This window comes from Anoplophora glabripennis, unplaced genomic scaffold (assembly GCF_000390285.2).
Source record: "Anoplophora glabripennis isolate ALB-LARVAE unplaced genomic scaffold, Agla_2.0 scaffold216, whole genome shotgun sequence".
NCBI classification, from domain to species: Eukaryota; Metazoa; Arthropoda; class Insecta; order Coleoptera; family Cerambycidae; genus Anoplophora; species Anoplophora glabripennis.
Genome location: NW_019416347.1, coordinates 84,778 through 91,786, shown reverse-complemented (window position 1 = coordinate 91,786; position 7,009 = coordinate 84,778). Strand labels below are relative to the sequence as shown.

Here is a 7,009-nt window from a genome sequence, read left to right as displayed (position 1 = left end):
TAGGAACTTGAGATTTAGAAACGAACGTATTACAATCCTAATAATATGTACCTTCCTTCAAACTTCTTATGAAAGGGCAAAGCTATTCGAGAAGATATTAAGGAGGAATATTTAAATCGCAAATAAGAGTAATAAGACTGCTCGATGGAAGCAAAAATAGCTAAAGGAAAAATCTTAAGTTAAACTTTTTAATGTTAATTCTACATCGTTAAATAGAAAAGTTCGTTAACATTTTCAAAGTTTTAAATTATACATAATAAACGAAGCTGCTAATATAGTTTTTCCTAATGAAACTCTTAAATTGTCGTTGCCCTGGCTAAATCATTCATTGTTCAGTTTCGTTTGCTTAATAGATTATACTTATTAAAATTTAAATTATTTAATGAAAAGAATAAAAACTTGGCTTGAACAAAAAATTTAAATGTAGGAGTTAGAAAACATAATTTAAATGTCAGTCATTTTTATAATTCTGGTCAATTTTTGACAATCACTATATTTAGTGTAATATGAGGAAAATAGTGAAAATTTAGACCCAAATATCTCTTGAAATAAGATAAATTTCACTAGTAGATTTACTTCAGTTGTTTTATTTTCATTTGACGAGTTACTCTTGAATTTGTAAAAGTTTTACTTCATATTTTATAAAGCTACACTCAATTTCATGCACATTTTCTAAACTTTTATCTGGATTACTAATATAAATGCCAAAAATTAAAAACAAATATCAAATCTTACCTGCCCATCAATAATATTCGTTATTGCTTTTTTCTTCCTTGGAGTCAAGGATAATATGATTGATGTAACAGGTAAAATATTATTCTCGCCAATTGACTATGGTTAATTTATTTTGTAACTGTACTTACTAGCTGTAAACATCTGTTTATATTTTATTTATACATTATTTATCAAAAAAAAATTATGCATGTAGATATGGTTGTCAATTAATAATAAAATTAAATTTAAATTATGGAATTAAAGATGGTGTTTTTTAGTTATTAAAAATGGATGGAATTACTTAGGAGATTTAATGTGATATTTTATGTTTATTTAGTTTCTTGTTTTATGCTACTTATATCTAGTTTACATTCAATTCCAATTATGAATTATTTTGTATAACGTAAATAAAACAGAATTATCATTTTTTTCAAACTATAATCACTTTCCTTCTAGAAAATTGATATCAACTTCTGTATTTCGATAATTTCCAAAAACTAATCTACCTGTGCAACAGAAATAGTATACAAAAATATCTAAGAGATTTTTCTTTAGTATTTGAAGTTAAAAAGATAATAAGAAAACGTGTGTTTTTATTTTTTAAAATCATCTTGTAATTTGTTTGCTCTTTGAATTTAAATTTAAACTGTCAATGTTATTAAAACGAGAAGTCAAAAAAGTTCAGAAGATGAAAAGAGTGGATTTTCAAAACGACCTTTTTTGAAGTAGATGTATTTTTGTATTTTCTATTTGTCTGTTTTCTTCAGTGTGAGGTTTTTTGGTTAGCAAAAACTATTTTCAAAAAACTAATCCTTTACCGATCTATACAAAATACCCAAAATACAAAGAAAAAAACGAAAACCATGCCAGAAATAAATATCTCAGACAATATTTGTAACTTTTTAAAAATTATGTACCCGTATGTATTTTACTATTAGAAAAACATAATATTGTTATAGGTACTTTTGTTGTCCATTGTTATTTGTTAATAGTCATATACGGGGTGTTCCGGAACAGCACTGTCAAATTTGAGTGTGTTGTCCGATTTAGACGATTATTTTTTATATTAGTGTGAATTTAATTGTTCCATGGTTCAAGTGGTTACTTAATTTTAAATTAATATTATATAGAGGGTGAGTCAGTTTTTTGTAGACAAACTTTAACAGGAGATAGAACACATGTTTTTAAAAAGAAAAGTTCCTATAAACATATGTCGTAGAAGGCTTCGTTTCCGAGATACGGGGTGTTGAATATAATTTTTTTTTCTCGAATTTTCATTATAACTTATAAACGAATGCTTAGATTTTTTTCATGTTTGGGGGATAATGCCTATTAATTAAGGGGCATAAAACAAGCGATAAAAATGTTAAAAAACTTGCACAGTGGCGGAGTGGAGGGGGTGCTCAACCCCTTTCTTAAACAGAACTTCTACGCCAATGACTATTTAAAAAAAAACTATTATTTTCATTATCTACATACAGGTTAACAAAAATAATATCCCTTATTCTGTTTCGAAATTCCTGTGCGTTTCCGAGTTATTTTGATTTTTAGTGTTTGTTGTGGTACTACTACTACTAAGTAATTTATTTATTATCAATTATCGGCTAAATATTTAATTCTTAATTATATGTTGTTTTCTATAAAAAATCCCTAATACGACTACCCCACAAAAAAACAGAAAACGTAGTGGAACCATCATTATGACACTTGGTTCTGTTTATGTATTAAGACATTCCCAGTATATGAAAAAAAGTCTTATGTTGCACTAAAATCTGAGAGTTGTGTTCCAGATCAAATCTGAACACCCTTTATATTAATATTATTAATTCTTATCTGATAATAAATAGTCCTCTTCTGATATTAACTAACAGACATACTGAATCAATGATTACAAAAAATTCGATAAATGAATTCAGTATATAAGAATTTTTGATTTTAACAAATTAATACAAATAAAAAATATTAAAATAGGCCTTAATATTTCTTGAAATTTTGTTTTTCTTCACATATTCAATTGAATAAAATGGTCACTTCCTATGCTTATATTCTACTCCCACTATATGTAAATTTTAATTAAACTTTCATTAAATTATTGATTGTGACATATTTTTGAAGGCTTGCCGCCACATTTTTCAAATTTTTTATTAACTATTATTAGTTGACGTGTTTTAAAAAATGTGTTCTATACATATCTTCCGATCTAAAAAAAACTGGAAGACTCGTTTCATTAGTTAACTTTTGTGCAATATTTTAATAGATGGCCATAATTTAAACAATAACTATAAATCTTACCTTAAAATTAAACTTCTAGAGAGGCAACAGAAATGAGGAAAAAGTCTCTTCCTAACACATCTAAACAATCACATACATTTTTGCAACTCGATTTTTGTATTTACAAAACTTTACAGAATTTTGGAAAGTTCAAAAGTTTTCAAGGGACGCGCGAAACTCTCCCCAACATCAAAATCCGGTTGACCGCTCCGAGTAAGCGAGTTGAAACTGTTTTGGCTGCCAGTCGTCTGTTTCTATATAAAAGACGGCACGCGTCGCGGCGCATCCTCCATCCCCCCTTTTCAATATCTCTCAATATCCCCCCTTTGAAAAAGTTTTTTTTGTAAAGTTTTGTTCTGTAAGAGTAGGTGTTACTCAATCTGTAAAACGTAATAACATAAAAAGATAGAAAGTTAATAAATTATTATCATTATTATTATGATAATTTTTCAATTTTTTATTTCTATACAAGATTTTATATTATTTGATATAAAAACAGTATTTACACAATCAGCAAATTCTTGATTATTTTTAATTGAGATTATTCGATTATTGGTCGCCTAGGACCACTTTTTTCCATGGAAGTGATCCAGAGTTATTCTGCTAAAATAAGAATACATTTGCTCCAACTGTACAGTAAGAGACAAAAGACAAATTTAGATTTTGATAAATATTGATACTGACAACAGTCCCTGCATCACGGACGAAAATAAATAATCTGAGTAATCTAAACACTCTTCCCTTATCATTCTTCGAAATATAATAAAAACTTCAAATTTACTTTGCACTCAACTGCTGCATCAGAGGCCAGGGCCTACTTTTCGCTTTTACAGTGGCAAATACATACAGGGTGGACCATTTTGGTGATGCATATATTGGTATCTTAGAAGAAACTATAAGAGATAGGAAACTGGAGAGAGTTTTAGACAGTTATGTTGCTAACTTAATGGCTTGCAGACCGATTCTAGCTCTTCACGTTTTTGACTTATTTTGAAAAAAAGTAAATTTTCGAAAATCGCTTGTAACTTTTTTATTTAGAGGAATTTTTAAAATCAGAAAACACTTTTTCACAGCAAGTCATAAATCAATATTTTAGTATGTTTAATAAATCTGACAACACCGTATAATTTTTCGAAACTGCTATAGAATAGTCTCAAATTTTTGTAAAAGCTTATCATTAATGTTATGGCGTTGAGTGAAAAAATTACGCTTTGCATTATCCCAATGAAGAAAAATGTGATTGTTGGAGTGCTTTATTAAAAATAATAGAAAAGCAACTGTGACATTAAACACTAAAACAAGACGTATTGGAAATTATTCCGAAAAGACAACAACCAAATGAAATGTATTTTTATAAATTTTTTACAAATTAATGTTTGGAAATTTGCTAAGAACTATGAAAGAGAAACTGGGACAACAATAATATTTTTCTTCACTGGAAAGCAATAGGCGGTCGCGGTCCCGTCGCGTCGCATCGTGGACCGTTCCGTTACCAGTAGTAACGACCATTCTGGGCTGAGCCTGATCGCGGTATTTTACAAAATCAGTCGCATTTAGCAATCGTACACAATCCTGCTTGCGCTCTCCTTTAAATACAAGGTGGACCATGGGAGCGGGAAGTTTTGAAAACGACGTATTTCCGAAAGTAACTGTATTTAACTAAAACAAAGTGTAACAATAACAAGATAAATGTGTGCCATTTTTATTTCTTAAAAATTATGCCAGCTAAATGACCTCTTTTCTCCATACACTCTTGAAGTCGAACGTTGAAATTCTGCATAACCAACGGAATATTAGCAATTTCTTCCCGAATTTTCATTTTCAGCCCCCGAATATCTCGTGGTTTGTCAATGAACACCTTGCTTTTTAGATAGCCCCACAAAAAGTAGTCGCATGCCGTAAGATCTGGCGATCTTGGGGGCCACTCAATGTCTCCGTGTCTGGAGATAACACGACCTGGAAACAATCTTCGCACGGAATCCATTGGTGCTCTTGCGGTATGTGAAGTAGCGCCATCTTGCTGGAACCAGCTATTGTTCTGTGGAAACATGTTCAGTTGCTGTGTAAGGAACTGGTTAATCATGTCAGTATAGCGTGCAGCATTGACTGTTAAAGCATTTTCATTGTGATCCTCAAAAAAATAGGGACCTATGATTCCCATTGAAGATATTGCGCACCATACTGTTACCTTGGGGCTGTGTAACGGCTGTTGATGAAGTTCTTGTGGATTTTCCAAAGCCCAATAACGGCTGTTTTGTTTATTGGTATAGCCAGATAAATGGAAATGTGCTTCATCAGACATCCATAAATTGTGAAAATCAAGTTCATGCTGCAGCATGGTTTCAGCAAAATGTAGGCGAACAGGAAGATCTGTTGGTTTCAATGCTTAGACAATCTGAATTTTGTAAGGATGAAAACTAGAGATGGGCAATGGGAAATTTTCCGTCCCGGAAAGTTTCCAAAACGGAAATTTTCCGGGAAGAAATAATCGAAGCTTGAGAAATTTTCCCTGGAAAGTTTCTGGAAAAATTTCCGTCAGAAATTTTTGGGGAATATTTCTAACAATTTGTATACTTGGAGCCAATTTTACTTCTAACTTCTGTGAAGACAAGCTCAAAAAATCATTCGTTAATTTCGGATTTTCGGTTAATTCGGAATAGCATAAGGCCATATTATCCAAATTAGTCACAAAACACTAACACTTACTTATTTTAATCTTTGTTATGTCTACAATCTACATAATAGAGAGCAATACAAGACATAAATTGCCTCTCCCTTTTCAAATTTAAATAAATTTTGATAGTTGAACCAAAGTACAATTACATTTTAAAACTAGTATAATTATTTAATGTATTTACTATTAATTTGTTAAAAAATAAAGATAAATAGAGTTTTGTATATTATATAGTGTTTACTGCACTGCGACCTGTGGCATGTAATTTTTATTAACCTATGATTAATAATATATATTTTTCCAATATTTATACCAATGTAAACAAAAATGTATAAGTTTTTGGTCTTTTTGGAAAACTGATGGTATGTACAATACCAAATTAAAAAAAAAAATTTGAAAATTTCGGAAAATTTCCGGAATTTTCAATGGAAACTTTCCAGGAATTTTCATAGTTTGGGAATTTTCCCATCTCTAATGAAAACTGAGATCCTTGTGTGAAATTCTAAGAAAAGTAGTCCTAGATAAGCCCAAGGCCTGGCTTTGTTTTCGACTTGAACGTTTTGGGCTGCGCTCTACAGATGCTCTAATGCGATCAATGTTTTCAAGACTTATGACACTTCTGTTTGGTCCCTTATGTTTGACATTTTCAGCTGATCCAGTATCTTCAAATTTACGAACCCACTCCTTTATGGCATGGGCAGATGGTACTCTCCCGTGACGAGCAATGTTGAAATTAATTCGAAATTGCCGCTGTGCTGCGACCACACAATCATTATTTTTGTAGTAAGATTTAATCGCAAAAGAACGTTGTTTGCCGGACCACCGTTCCATGATTACTAAATGGCATAAAATGACAGATAATTTGTCAAACAAATCCGCGCAACTTATGCATAGTAAAGTAAATAATAACATTTTCAAAACTTCCCGCTACCATGGTCCACCTGTTAGTTGCTTTATTGTTTCAATAGTTAAGAAAATGAGTTCTATGGAAGAGGTAGTTTTATTGGCTCTTCTATGGTCTTCAGAGATTCGTTGGAAAAGATTGGTGGAGAACGCGATGCGAGCGAGACGACCTCGGGAATATCTAGTGCGAATGCATACATTATAAAACATGGGAAGGAACTCCACCGCGCGCGATCGAGACTAGCACAATGCGTTCCCTCCTTAACAGTTACTAATTAACTCTATGATTAACAATAATTCAAAATGAAAAGCAGTTTAAAACAAAAATGCAAATATTATTATCGTTATGGAGATTTTCTTTTCTTCGTAAATACAGGGTGGCTTTTTTCAGCGTCAAAGTCCAATAGCTCGGTTATGGAGCACCAGGAAAAAATATTTTAGACAAAA

The 7,009-nt window shown here is 31.2% G+C and overlaps 1 pseudogene; it reads right to left on the bottom strand.

Annotated features, from left to right (window-relative positions):
* Nucleotides 1–4,687: 4,687 nt before the first annotated feature.
* The window catches only part of LOC111691411, a 40,374-nt pseudogene continuing 38,052 nt past the window's right edge, over nt 4,688–7,009 (bottom strand).